Here is a 15,528-nt window from a genome sequence, read left to right as displayed (position 1 = left end):
GCCAGAAAAACCACCAGTAGCCATCAGTAAGGGACTAATTAAATAAATTATGAATTTTCCATAATTAGCAGACATTTTAAAAGCATTAGATAAACATATATGTGCTGGTAAGGAGAGATCTCCAGTATATGTTAAGTGAAAAAAGCAAGGTGCAAAAAGACATTTGGCTGGCTAAGTTCAGTGGAGTGACAATCCAGTCAGTTCTGGAGATGGGGCCAATCATAAAATGTAAAGAACACAGCCTCCTGTACACTTCCTTCCTGTCAAAGGAAGGACACAGATAGTAAAGGAAGGACGTTCTTATAGAGTATTAGTGCTATCAAGGAGATCCATCAAAGAAGTATCATGAGGTAAGTAATCATTAAAGAAAAAGGATGGGGAGAGATGAGCATAGACATGAGGCTAAAATGGACAAGCATGGTGGGGCATGTTTGGGAAAAAAAACGGGTGTGCAAAGTTCAAAGATGAAGCGAGCAGGAAAGAGCCCAAGACTGGCTGGAGCCATCCAGTTAGGAGGCTGTTGTGATAGTATAGGTATGAGACAGATAAGGTCTGGATTAGACATAAGGCAATGAGGGATGAAAAGAAATGGTTTGGCAAGAATTTGCGACTGATTAGATTAAGAAGAGAGAGGCAAATAGGCTAGAAGGAGGAATCTGAGGTGATTCCAGGGTTTTAGACTGTTGAAGAGCTGGAAAAAAATGAGGAAGTCTAAAGGGGGATGTGAGATGCAGTTGACTTTAGAAATTAGAGATACCCAGCAGAAAGTTAAAGGTCAGGACTAAAGCTCGAAGCAAAGGTCAGGACTGCAAATATATGGCTGAATGTCTATCACCTAAAAGTCTGTAGAGAACTGAGTATACAGGAGTGAACCTTGGGAGGGAAACATCAGTGCAAGTCAAATAGAATTAAGTAAGCCATCTATAATCCTATTTTCAGCCTTCCATAATTTGATATAATTTTATTTCTTTGACAATGTGGTCTCCATTTTCAGTTATGTGTGTGAAAATTAGTTGTTAGTGTATAAAGCGTCTTCACTGTGCTAGTGAATCAGCTCTGTGTAGGACAAGATGAACTGCTTTTCAATATTTTAATATCCCTTGTTTCTTCAAGGAGATCAGGGATTATACACATTTCAAATTCTAAATAAAAGAACATTATTTATTTCTTAATCAAACTAGTGGCATTTTTTTCTTGGCAACCGAACTGGTTAAAACAAGTATCTCTAATTATTGTGATTAGGTAACCCCAAGCCACAATTCTAAATTTTATTGTCTAGACAGTCCTTAAGAAGAAAGGCATGTGATCTTTAAAAATTCCCAGTGCGGACCAGGCGCGGTGGCTCACTCTTGTAATCCCAGGACTTTGGGAGGCCGAGGTGGGTAGATCATTTGAGGTCAGGAATTCGAGACTAGCTTGGCCAATATAGTGAAACCCCACCTCGACTAAAAATACAAAAACTAGCCAGGTGTGGTGGCACGTGCCTGTAATCCCAGCTATTCGAGAGGCTGAGGCAGGAAAATCACTTGAACCTGGGAGGCGGATGTTGCCGTGAGCCGAGATTGCGCCACTGCACTCCAGTCTGGGCAACAGAGTGGGACCCTGTCTCAAAAAAAAAAAAAAAAGAGGCCGGGCGCGGTGGCTCAAGCCTGTAATCCCAGCACTTTGGGAGGCCGAGACGGGCGGATCACAAGGTCAGGAGATCGAGACCATCCTGGCTAACATGGTGAAACCCCGACTCTACTAAAAATACAAAAAAAAAAACTAGCCGGGCGAGGTGGCGGGCGCCTGTAGTCCCAGCTACTCGGGAGGCTGAGGCAGGAGAATGGCGGGAACCCGGGAGGCGGAGCTTGCAGTGAGCTGAGATCCGGCCACTGCACTCCAGCCTGGGCGACAGAGCGAGACTCCGTCTCAAAAAAAAAAAGAAAAAGAAAAAGAAAAAAAAATTCCCAGTGCTGGGTCAAACCAGAATCCTCGATGACCATAACCACTTCCCTTGCAGTTAATGATTACACCAACACCTTAGGCAAAAAGTCATTCCCATTTAATAATAAGCAACATCAAACAGATTCTGTTTTACCTTATTTACTGTGGGTAGGATACCGACATTGGGCAAATTTTGTGGTTGCCAAAAAAAAAAAAAAGTGAACATTTAAAATCTCTGTCTCATTAGTGAAAAGAAGCAGAAGCTCAACTACCACATTTTTATACATATGAAGGTCTCAGAGGGCACCTCTTGTAGGGTAGGGCTTTAGGGTGACTAATTCATGTAGATTTTTTTCTTTTATTATTATTTTCTAATTACATAAAAAATAGAGATGGGGATCTCACTATGTTGCCCAAGCTGGTCTCAAACTTCTTGCCTAAAGCAATCCTCCTGTCTCAGCCTCCCAAAGTGCTTTGATAACAGCATGAGCCACCGCACCTGGCTTACATTATTTCTTATGTAACGAAATAATATGAAGTTCTGTTTTCCTTTTGCCATCTTTAATTTGCATCTTTTTTTTTTCCTGTTCCAACTTTATAGTCTGACAAATATCTTCTTTAAAAGACAGGATTGGGCCGGGCACAGTGGCTGATGCCTGTAATCCCGGCACTTTGGAAGGCCAAGGTGGGTGGATCACTTGAGCTCACGAGTTCAAGTCCAGTCTGGGCAAGAGGGTAAAACCTCGTCTCTACTAAAAATACAAAAATTAGCTGGGTGTGGTGGTGCACACCTGTAGTCCCAGCTACTCAGGTGGCTGAGGTGGGAGGATGGCTTGAGCCCGGGAAGTGGAAGTTGCAGTGAGCCAAGATTGCCCTCGAGCCTGGAAGATGGAGCTAGATCTTGTTTAAAAAAGAAAAAAAAAAGGATTGTGTTCCTCATCCCTATCTTTTAGAAACAACTTTACATCTTCTTTCCCATCTCTCTGAATTTTCCATTAAGTTTTTATTTTTACTTATGATTTGTCAGTTCATCTCTCTATCCCTACTTCATCTCCTCTCTCCCCCTCAGTTCTTGGTTCTCTGATACTGACTTAATGCTATAAATGTGGCTTTAAGAAATTTAGCTACAGGACAGGTGCAGAGGTTCATGCCTATCATTTTCCCAGCACTTTGGGAGGCCAAGGCAGGAGGGTTGCTTGAGGCCAGGAGTTTGAAACCAGCCTGGGCAACACGGCAAGACCTTGTCTCTACAAAAAAGAAAACAGGCTGGGTGCGGTGGCTCATGCCTATAATCTCAGCACTTTGGGAGGCCAAAGTGGGTGGATCACCTTAGGTCAGGAGTTCGAGACCAGCCTGGCCAACATGGTGAAACCCCATCTCTACTGAAAATTCAAAATTAGTTAAGCATGGTGGCGCATGCCTGTAATCCCAGCTACTTGGGAGGCTGAGTCAGGAGAATCACTTGAACCTGGGAGGTGGAGGTTGCAGTGAGTCGAGATCATGCCATCTACTCCAGCCTGGGCAACAAGAGCAAAACTCCATCTCAATAAATAAATAAATAAATAAACAAATAGATAAATAAAATAAAATTAGCTGGTGTGGTGGTGTGCATCTATAGCACTAGGTACTTCGGAGGCCAAGGCAGTAGGATTACCTGAGCCTGGGAGGTTGAGGCTACAGTGAGCCATGATCATACGACTACACCCCAGCCTGAGCGACAAAGCAAGATCCCATCTCAATAAAAGAAAAAAGTAAAACAAGAAAAGAAATTTAGCTACAATATAATCTTCCAAATTGATTTGTGGAATAGTCCAATTAAATGGAGGAGAAGAAGATCTATGTAATAAAACATGTTCAAAGAAGTATATTTTGTCAATAAATATATGGAAAGGTAATCAACATCATTAGTTACCAGTAGAATGCAAATTAAAACCACAGTAAGATACCATATATAGTCCCTAGATTGGCAAAAAGTAAAACAGTTTAATAATACACTTACTTCAAGTGTTGGCAAGAACATGGAACATTGGGAATTCTCACCAACAAACAATGGTTTGTACAAATTGGTACAAACAACTGGGTAAAGAAAGCAAGAAACGAAAATATTTGTACGCTATAATTTCATTTATACAAAGTTCACAAAAACCGATAAAACCAAACCATGTTGGTTAGGGATGTCTATGTAAGGATGAAAAGTATAAAGAAAAATAAGTAATTATCATAAAGGTCAAGATAGTGCTGACCTATAAAGGGAGAGATGATTTGAACCTGGGGAGAGGAATATGGTGAGGGTGATTCTCGTAATGTTCTATTTCTTTACCTGTTTGCTATTGTTAAACCCTGTGTGTATGTTGTATACTCTTTTCTGTATGTATTCCTCATTTTCTCCCCCTCTCTTTGTCTGTCTCTTTCTCTCTCTCTCTCTCACACACACACACACACAGAAATACTCCAGTTTTATCTTGAAGTGTGAAGATTCCCACACCTGAGAAACGTGCTTTAACGAATAGGTTTAAAATATTACTTGTAATTAGCACATTTCATACATAAATGCAAATGCTGCGCTAAAGAGTATTCTTGCAAAAATAGACCAAGAGAGTTCTCTTGTTTATTTACTTACAAGATTATTTTGGGACATATATACAAATATGATCCAATTATGAAAACTCTATAAAACAAAGCTATATCCTTCAAGTTGTTGTCCTGTCCCAGAACTTCTTAAAACTGTAACAGATTCGGCACCACAATAAGCCCACACAACAAATGCTCTAGCTAGTTACTTAACAGTCTCAGTTTCTGACTCCAGTGCTGTTCTACTGGCTTCCCGTGTTGGTGGTGGGGTGTGGGGATAGGGGGGTGGAACAAGTGGGGCCAGGCTCCCCTGAACTACACTGTGCATTCCAGTTTTTGTCACTTGTATCTTTCTGTTCACCTTACCTCTTCTTGCATAAAACATCCAAATTATCTATTTTAGGAGCTACTTAAACCATCAAATCCCAAAACAAAACAAATTCCTCACTCACCTATTCCACATATACTGAGCTCGTATCACACACAGGGTTCTGGAGACTAACTGGTGAATAAGAGCACATTCCCTCCTGGATTGTAATACTGATTCAGTAATTTGGTATTCGCATATATTGTGCTGTTTTTATGGCTTTAAAAATCTGTAATCTTGTTGGTATAATACTGTAACCTTTTTTTTTTTTTTTTTTTTGGAAATGGAGTCTCACCCTGTCACCCAGGCTGGAGTGTAGTGGTGCGATCTCAGCTCACTGCAACCTCCACCTCCTGGGTTCAAGCAATTCTCCTGCCTCAGCCTCCCAAGTAGCTGAGATTACAGGCGCATGCCACCAGGCCCAGCTAATTTTTGTATTTTTAGTAGAGACGGGTTTTCACCATGTTGGCCAGGCTGGTCTCGAACGATTCATCTCAAGTGATCCGCCCACTTCAGCCTCCCAAAGTGCTGGGATTACAAGCGTGAGCCACCATACCTGGCCTATACTGTTATTTTGATATTTTAAAATTAGGGAGCCAGGTACGGTGGCTCCCGCCTATAACTTCAGCACTTTGGGAGGCCAAGGCAAGAGCATCACTTGAGATGAGGAGTTTGAGAGCAGACTGGGCAACAAAGCAAGACTCCGTCCCTACAAAAAAATTTAAAAATTAGCCAGATATGGTGGCACAAGCTGTAGTCCCAACTATCTGGGAACTTGAGACTGGAGGATTGCTTGAGCCCAGGAGTTCAAGGTTACTGTGAGCTAAGGTCACAGCATTGCACTCCAGCCTGGGTGACAGAGTGAGACCTGTCTCTAAATAAATAAATAAAAAATAAGAAATCCGACCTATGTATTTCTCGAGACACATCCAAGAGAGTTAGACTCTAACTTTTTCATTTGAAAAATGTGAAAATTGCTGAAAATTTTAAACAATAATAAAATGAGTACCTATGTATCTGTGTTCCAGGTTCACCAGGAGAGACTGCCATTTTACCACGTTGCTTTTATTTCTCTCTATGGAGATGTAGGTTTTTTTGTTCAACAATTTGCAAATAAATTATAGACATCATGACACCTGACTTCTAAATACTTCAGTCCTGAAAATAAGACCATTCTCCTATATAATCATTATTTATTTATTTATTTATTTTTTGAGACGGAGTCTTACTCTGTTGCCCAGGCTGGAGTGCAATGGCACAATCTTGGCTCACTGCAACCTCTGCCTCCCGGGTTCAAGCGATTCTCCTGCCTCAGCCTACTGAGTAGCTGGAATTACAGGCGCCCGCCACTATGCCAGGCTAATTTTTGTATTTTTAGTAGAGTTGGGGTTTCACCGTAATGGCCAGGTTGGTCTCAAACTCCTAACCTCAGGTGATCTGTCCACCTCAGCCTCCCAAAGTGCTGGGATTACAAACATGAGCCACCGTGCCTGGCCTATAACCATGATATTATTATCAAACCTGAGAAATTAAAACTGATGCGGTAAATATTATCTAGTATATAGCTGAATATGGTTTGGATTTGTGTCCCCGCCCATATCTGATGTTGAATTGTAATCCCCAGTGTTGGAGCTGGGGCCTGGTAGGAGGTGATTGAATCATGGGGGCGCGTTTCCCCTGGGTACTGTTCTGGTGATAGTGAGTGAGCTGTCGTCATGAGATCTGGTTGTGTAAAGGTGTGTGGCACCCCTCCCTTCTCTCTCTCTTCTGTTCTGGCCATGTAAGACATGCCTGCCTCCCCTTCACCTTCTACCATAATCAATAAGTTTCCTGAGGCCTCCTCAGCCATGCTTCCTATACAGCCTGCAGAACCATGAGCCAATTAAACCTCTTTGCCTTAAAAATTACCCAGGCTATATATTCTTTATAGCAGTATGATAACAGGCTAATATGTAGCTCATATTAAAATCTCCTCCATTGCCTCAAGACACCCCCTATAGCCTATTTTTTGTCTGTTTGTATAAAACAGGATCTGGTCAAGTTCATCACATTAAGCTTGGTTGTCATATCTCTTTAGTCTCCTTTAATCTTGATCATTCACCTCCTTTAAAAAAAGTCTTTCATGACAATGACATAGAATCTAGGCCAATATCCCACAATTTGGTTTTAGAGTATTTCCTCATTAGATACAGGTTCAAATTTTTGTTAAGAAAACTTTATGGTGAGGTTGTATACTTCTCCCTTCATCACATTAAAAAGTACATAATGTCAGTTTTGTCTCATCATTGGTGATACTAAATTTGATCATTAAGTGGTACCTGACAGGTGTATCTGACACCATTTTAAAGGCATCTTTTCCCTCTGTAATTAATAACTGTCTGTGGGGATGATACTGTAAAACTATGAATATCCTCTTCCTCATCAAAGCTTTCACTCATTGGATTTGACATCCATTGAAGATCCATGCTTGAATTAATTATTACACTGATAGCTCCAAAACGGCAGGATTTCTTCTACATTTATGAACCAGCGTCTTTATGTGGGGAGACTTTTCCTATCCCTTCCTGCCATTATTACTGTTTTTTCAATCATTAGAGGCACTGGGCATGGTGGCTCATGCCTATAATCCCAGCACTTTGGGAGGCCGATGTGGGTGGATTACTTGAGGTCAGGAGTTCGAGGCCAGCCTGGCCAACATGGAGAAACCCCATCTTTACTAAAATACAAAAATTAGCAGGATGTGGTGGCACATGCCTGTAATCTGAGCTACTTGGGAGGCTGAGGCAGGAGAATCACTTGAACCCGGCAGGTGGAGGTTGCAGTGAGCTGAGATCATGCCACAGACTCCAGCCTGGGTGACAGAGTGAGATTCCGTCTTAAAACAAAAAAATCATTAGGAGCTTGTCTCAGCTTGGACTGACATAACAAAATACTGTTGACTGGGCGGCCTAAACAACAGAAATTTATATTCTTGAAGTTCTGGAGACTGGGAAGCCCAAGACTGAGGTGCTGGCAGATTTAGCTCCTGTGAGGGCTCATTTCCTGGCTTTTAAACAGCCACCTTCTCGTTGTGCCTTCACATGATAGAGAGAAAAAGAAAGCTCTCTGGTGTCTCATCTCATAAGGACACTAATCCTATCAGATCAGTGCCCCACCGGTATGACCTCATTCACCCTTAATTACTTCCTTATTTCAAATACAGCCACACTGGGAGGTTATGGCTTCAACATATCAATTGCAGGGTTGTGGCACACAATTTGGTCCACAGCAGGACTCATGGATTATTTTTTCGTGTGTTTTAATCTATTGCCGTGTGTTTTAATCTATTGCCATCATTTAAAAAATTCTCATAAAATTTGCATAACAAAATTATTTTTAAACCATTTTTAAGTGTACAATTCAGGGGCATTAAGTACATTCACATTGTTGTACAACAATCGTTACCATCCATTTCCAGAACTTTCTCATCTTCCGCAACTGAAACTCTATACCTATCAATACTAACTGCATTCCTCTCTCTCCCCAGTTCCTCAGAACTACACTATCACTGTTTAATAATGCTCAAATGGTCTCAGATGTGGCCAGTGGGAACTCCTTTGGCCACAAGCTGGCTCCTATGTCCTTTAACATGGCTCCCACATTCTTCGAGCACTTCCTTGTCTTCTGACATGAGAAGATGTTCTGGCCGTCTTATGATTTCCCTATTCCCAGAGCTGGAATAGGTCATCTCTCCAAGGGCCCGAGTTCTCCTTAGTGGGAAAAGGTATTTAGATCTGGGCTTCCAGGAGAACTCATTGCTATTGGAGTGTCACCCTCTTAGTAGACAGGGTTTAGACACTGTCTAGGTAGATAGTATCTATCTACCTATTGAAAGCCACAAGTTCATGCCAAATTCCTTCCATTCAAATCCAACATCTCAGCATTCATTCTAGTTTTGTTTCTGATGTGGTTTGACTGTGTCCCCACCCAAATCTTATCTTGAACTGTAATTCCCACAATTCCCACATGTTGTAGAAGGAGCCTGGTGGGAGGTGATTGAATTATGGGGGCAGGTCTTCTCCGTATCATTCTTGTGATAGTGAATGAGTCTCACAAGATCTGATGGCTTTAAAAACAAGAGTTTCCCTGCATAAGCTCTCTTCCTTTGTCTGTTGCCATGTGAGAGGTGCCTTTCACCTTTCATCATGATTGTGAGGCCCCCCCAGCCAGGTGGAACTGTAAGTTCAATAGGCCTCTTCCTTTTGTAAATTGCGCAGTCTTGGGTATGTCTTTATCAGCAGCATGAAAACAAAGTAATACAGTTTCCTTTCCATATTCAGAACTCCCTTCTCCAACAGTGAGAAACCTGACTCTCCTTAACTTTAAAATACTTATGTATTTAGTCAACACCCTGAACGTAGCCAATCTCCTGAAGCTGCCACTGCCTCCTCCCCAAAGAGAGGCCCCTCTTGTCCCCTCAGGCCTCCACACCTCACACCTGGCCGACCCCCTCTTACCCTCAGTGGGCTCCCATACCTTGTGCTGGCCACTACCTTGTCCAGGCACCCTCTCTTAGGACCCATACGAGGGCCCCCTGTCCTCTCACATGCATGATCTCCTTATCTTCTGGGGCTCTGACACTCCACACAGGTATAAGGTACACTCCTCTATGGGGACACCATCTTCACCCTGCTTGTCTTACTCCCCATCCCTGTGGACATTTTTCAGATCCCTCTTGGGCTCTAATACCCCATGCCCAGCTGCCCCTCTGTGTAGCTCTTTTTGCCCTGTGCTATGCTTTAAATGTCCCCTCCAAAACTCAGGTCAATGGTACTAAGAGATGGGCCCTTTAAGAAGTGATTAGGTCATGAGGGCCCTGCTCCATGAATGAATTAATGCCGTTATAGTGGGGGTGGGTTAATTATCATGGGATTTAAGCCCAGTTTCCCTCTGTCTCCTTGCATGCTTCCTTGTGATGCCATATATTCTGCCATGTGATGATGCAGCAGGAAGGCTCTTATCAGATGCAGCCTTCCAATCTTGGACTTTCCAGCCTCCAGAACTATGAGCCAAATAAGTTTTCATTCATTATAAGTTATCCAGACTGGGTGCAGTGGCTCACATCTGTAATCTCACTACTTTGGGAGGCCGAGGTGGAAGGATCCCAGGAGTTTGCGACCAGCCTGGGCAACATAGTGAGACCTCTTCTCTACAAAAAATAAAAAATTAGCTAGGCATGTTGGTGCACACCTACAGTCCCAGCTATTCAGGAAGCTGAAGTAGGAAGATTGCTGGAGCTCAGGATTCTCCCTCTGCTTCCCTTTGTTAGGGAAGCATTTCTTACAAATTAGTGAACATAAGCTTCTCTTTTAGTTTCTTTTTCTTTTTTCTTTTTCTTTTTCTTTTTTTTAGAGACAGGGTCTCACTGTATCATCCAGGCTGGAGAGCAGTGACATGATCATTGCTCACTGTATCCTCAAACTCCTGGGCTCAAGTGATCCTCCTGCCTCAGCCTCCAGAGAAGCTGGGACTACAAGCATGTGCCACCATGCCTGGCTAATTTTTCTTATTAAAAAAAAGCAGGGTGTTATTATGTTGACCAGGTTTGTCTCAAATTCCTGACCTCAAGGGATTCTCCCACCTCGACTTCTCAAAGGGCTGAGATAACAATGATGAGCCACCACACCCGGCCAGAATTTCTTGATGAACTTGTTAAAATGCAGAATGCCAGGTCCCACTCCCAGAGATTCTAGTTCAGTTGATCTGAGACATTGAAATCTACATCCTCAGCAGGAACCCTAGGTGGTTCTGATTCAAGTGGTCTGAATGAAAACTCTAAGAAATATTTTCTTCTGGAATTACTGGATCAAAGGATAAGCATGTTTAATATTTTGATACGTATTTCCTGTCTGCCCAAAAGATTGTACCAACTTACAGTACACCAGAAATGCACTGCAATGCATTGTCCTAAACCTTTTGATATATTCCCATTGTACTTCCATAATGCCCTATAGAAGTAGATGCTTAATGAACACTGGAGGGGTAGAATGTCTTTCCTCTGGGCCTCAGTTTTCTCATATTAATCAGGATCCGGATTAAATCAGTTTTTCAGAATTTACCTGATGAGCATTACTTGGAACTCTTGTTTAAAATTTTGATTCAGGCCAGGCACAGTGGCTCACACCTGTAATCCCAGCACTTTGGGAGGCCGAGAAAGGTGAATCACTTGAGCCCAAGAGCTCAAGTCCAGCCTGGGCAACAGGGTGATACCCTGTCTCTTAAAAAAAAGTACAAAAATTAGCCAGGGGTAGGAACATGCACCTGTGGTTCCAGCTATTTGAGAGGCTGAGGTGGGAGCATCACTTGAGCTCAGGGGTTGAGGCTGCGGTGAGCTGTGATTGTACCACTGTACTCCAGCATGGGCAACAGAAACAGACCCTGACTCAAAATAAATAAATAAAAATAAAATTCTGATTCATGGCCAGGCACAGTGGCTCACACCTGTAATCCCAGCACTTTAGGAGGCTGAGGCAGGAGGATTGCTTGAGGTCAGGAGTTTAAGCCCAGCTTGGGCAATAAAACAAGACCCCATGTCTATAAAATAAAATAAAATAAAATAAAATAATTATTCCCAGGCTCAGATTTATTACCTCAGACTCTCCAGGGGAAGGAGTGAGCGTCTGTGTGTTTAACAATGACCTTGAGCTTCTCTTGAGCAAGTTCTACATTACTCCTTTGATTAAATGAGTTTTATACATTTAATGTATAAAAAACAGCCCTGATTGACTCTGAATATTCTCTTCCATTCTACAATATTTTGGTTTTCCCCAAATATTCGTTCATTATAAATTATCCAGACTGGGTGCAGTGGCTCACATCTGTAATCTCACTACTTTGGGAGGCTGAGGTGGAAGGATCCCAGGAGTTTGGGACCAGCCTGGGCAACATAGTGAGACCTCTTCTCTACAAAAAATAAAAAATTAGCTAGGCATGTTGGTGCACACCTACAGTCCCAGCTATTCAGGAAGCTGAAGTAGGAAGATCGCTTGAGCTCAGGATTCTCCCTCTACTTCCCTTTGTTAGGGAAGCATTTGCTTAATTATGGACCAATAGCCATGAAACTTTAAAGAAAATAGTGCAATAGCCATGAACTTTAAAGAAAATAGTGCAGGCTGGTTACATACAAACAGAGTAGCCATAACACTCAAATGACATATGTGTGAATGGTAGATTCAGAACATAACTTTTGTACCTCAAAAGTAGAGAAGCCAACAGTGCAGCCTTGATTCTGTGGCTGAAGGCCCAAGAGCCCCTGGCAAATCACTGGTGTAGGTCCAAGAGTCTTAGAGTCTGATGTTTGAGGGTGGGAAGCATCCAGCATGGGAAAAAGATGAAGGGTGGAAGACTCAGCCAGTCAAGTCCTCCCACCTTCTCCTGCCTGCTTTATTATCCCAGTGCTGGCAGTTGATTAGACGGTGCCCACTCAGATTGAGGGTGGGTCTGCCTCTCCTAGTCCACTGACTCAAATGTTAATCTCCTTTGGCAACACTCTCACTGACACACCCAGGATCAATACTTTGCATCCTTCAGTCCAATTAGGTTGACACTCAATAATAACCATCACAGATTATAACCCAAAAGAAAATAAATGTACATTAGTCCAAACGCATTAGATAAATGACTGAATAAATAAATGGGGAGAAGGGACAAATCTTCCTCACATAGTTCTAAATGATACATGTAGATACTTCTCCCTCCATGAAACAAAGCCTAATCCCTTCCCTCTTGGGTGTGGGCTGGAGTTAGTGACCTGTTTTTTAAAAATAGAGTAGGAGCTGGGCTCGGTGGCTCATGCCTGTAATCCCAGCACTTTGGGAGGCCAAGGCAGGTGGATCATCTGAGGTCAGGAGTTCGAGACCAGCCTGGCCAACATGGTGAAACCTTGTCTCTACTAAAAATACAAAAATTAGCTGGGCATGGTGGCGGGCGCCTGTAATCCCAGCTACTCGGGACGCTGAGGCAGGAGAACTGCTTGAATCCGGGAGGCGGAGGTGGCAGTGAGCCGAGATAGTGCCCACTGCACTCCAGCCTGGGTGACAAGAGCAAAACTCCATCTCAAAAAAAAAAAAAAGAGTAGGGAAAAATAATAACTTTACAGTGGAGTAGTCTGGCAAACACTACCTAAGTGATGCGGTTGATATTGCTAGTGATAAGTCATGTTGGTAGCATGTACCCCTGGTATGATGTGATGAGAAAGGCATTTCACCCTGCTGCAGGCTTCCCCCCAAATCCCTAACTCCAGCCTAATCCTCAGAAAACATTAGACAAACCCAGAGTGAGGAACATTCTATAAAACAAGTCATGGAAGACAAGGAAAGACTAAGAAACGGTCACAGAACAGAGCAGACTAAGGAGATATGATGACTAAATGCTATTTGGATTGGATGTTAAAACAGAAAAAGACATTGATGAAATCCAAATATAGCGTGGAATTTAGTAAACAGTAATGTATCAATGTTAATTTCTTACTTTGACAAATGTACTATAGATTCGTAAGATTTTAGCATTAGGGAAGACTGGAGAAAGCGTGCATGTGAATGGTTCATCCTACAACTTTTCTATAAATCCAGAATATTCCAAGGTAAAGACTTAACAGAAAAATAGCTCAGGTAGACCGAAGACAAATTTTTTTTTTTTTTTTTTGAGACAGACTCTCGCTCTGTCACCCAGGCTGGAGTGCAGTGGCACGATCTCGGCTCACTGCAACCTCTGCTTCCCAGGTTCAAGCGATTCTCCTGCCTCAGCCTCCAGAGTAGTTGGGATTACATGTATGTACCACCGTGCCGGGCTAATTTTTGTATTTTTAGTAGATATAGGGTTTCATCATTTTGTTCACCTGCCTCAGCCTCCCAAAGTGTTGGGATTACAGGCGTGAGCCACTGTGAGCGGCTTTTTTTTTTTTTTTTTTGACAGGGTCTTACTCTGACATTCACACTGAAGTGCAGTGGTGTGATCTCAGGTGACTGCAACCTCAACTCTCAACCTCCTGGACTCAAGCGATCCTCCCATCTCAGCCTCTTGAGTGGCTAGGACTACAGGCATGTGCCACCACACCCAGCTAATTTTTGAGTTTTTTGTAGAAGATGGGGTCTCCCTATGTTGCTTAAGCTGGTCTTGAACTCCTGGGCCAAGTGCTGGAATTACAGGTGTGAGGCACCGTGCCCGGCTGGCAACAACTGCTTTTCTGTAAGATCAAATATTGTACTGGAACAAGAAATCAAGTGATGTGAAATATCCCTTTCTAAAGATATTGTTGTTTTTTGTTTTTGTTTTATTGTTGTTGTCGTTGTTGTTGTTTTTGAGACAAGCTCTCACTCTGTCCCTTGCACTGGAGTACAGTGGCATGATCATAGCTTACTCTTGCCTCAAATTCCTGGCCTCAAATGATCTCCCACCTCAGTCTCCCAAAGCTCTGTAATTACAGGTGGGAGTCACTTCACCTGGCCCTGGCAAGTCTTGAAATGTGCAAAGGCAATCATTATTTTTTATAGCAGGTAGGTTGGTCTACTACTAGGGGAGGAGGCTGCACCATTTGCTATCTTGAGATTTCTTCCAGATCTATGATTCCAACTTAATAGGAATTTGATTTAATTCAACTTATGCAGCTGGGCATGGTGGCTCACACCTGTAATCCCAGCACTTTGGGAGGCTGAGATGGGCTGATCACCAGGTCAGGAGACTGAGACCATCCTGGCTAACATGGTGAAACCCCGTCTCTACTAAAAATACAAAAAATTCAGCCAGGAGTGATTGTGGGCACCTGTAGTCCTAGCTACTGGGGAGGCTGAGGCAGGAGAATGGCGTGAACCCGGGAGGCGGAGTTTGCAGTGAGCTGAGATGGTGCCGCTGCACTCCAGCCTGGGTGACAGAGCGAGACTCCATCTCAAAAAAAAATTCAATTTATGCAACAGTGGCTAGTAATCTATGAATGTTAAGAAATATATGTCATATAGACTATTCTGAAATAGAGTATATTTAGTAATAATAACCTTTATTGTATTATATAATCAAACCTCATGAAATTACACTTGTTGGTACAAATAAGAGTAATGAAAAAAATTTTAACACACATAAAAATCTTTTACTAGTACTGATTCTAAATAATTTTGCTTGCTTTTCTAGTTTATTTGGACTAACAATGTCTTTCAAACATCCAGCATTCTTGAGTGGCTGTTTTGCATAAGACATTTTGTAGTATGTTAGGTGAACTAGTGAGAGTCATGGATTAAATTCTAGAAAAGATAATCAAAAATACTACATTAACTGAATTATTTCAGATATAAAAACGAGGTGCATATAAATGCCTATTTAAGTACATAACACGACACATCTGTGTACTATCCTCAGATAAAAGTTTTTTGTTTGTTCTTAAAAGTTCAGTATGATGTAGAGGAAATAAAGTTCAACCATTCAGACAGCCAAATAACAGATGAAACAGATGGACTCTGACCAGCCACAAATGCCAGAAAATTCTCCTATTTTGGCTCTTATATTGTAATAGGCATGAAAAGACCATTTTTCTGCCATTGTGATTATAATTTGCATAGCTGCATACTTTTTCATTCTTATATACAGATCCATTAAAGTCTATATTATGAATAGCAGAATAATAATTTATAAAGCAT

At 42.1% G+C, this 15,528-nt stretch overlaps 1 protein-coding gene across 1 annotated transcript in view; it reads left to right on the top strand.

Moving 5' to 3' along the window:
• DCTD (dCMP deaminase) overlaps positions 1–15,528 on the top strand; it is a 500,232-nt gene that overhangs the window by 299,902 nt on the left and 184,802 nt on the right. The window lies entirely within an intron of this gene.

The sequence above is a fragment of the Macaca mulatta genome, chromosome 5 (genome assembly GCF_049350105.2).
Source record: "Macaca mulatta isolate MMU2019108-1 chromosome 5, T2T-MMU8v2.0, whole genome shotgun sequence".
NCBI classification, from domain to species: domain Eukaryota; kingdom Metazoa; phylum Chordata; class Mammalia; order Primates; family Cercopithecidae; genus Macaca; species Macaca mulatta.
The sequence above is the reverse complement of the archived record's forward strand: the minus strand, read 5'-3'. Positions and strand labels throughout refer to the sequence as shown.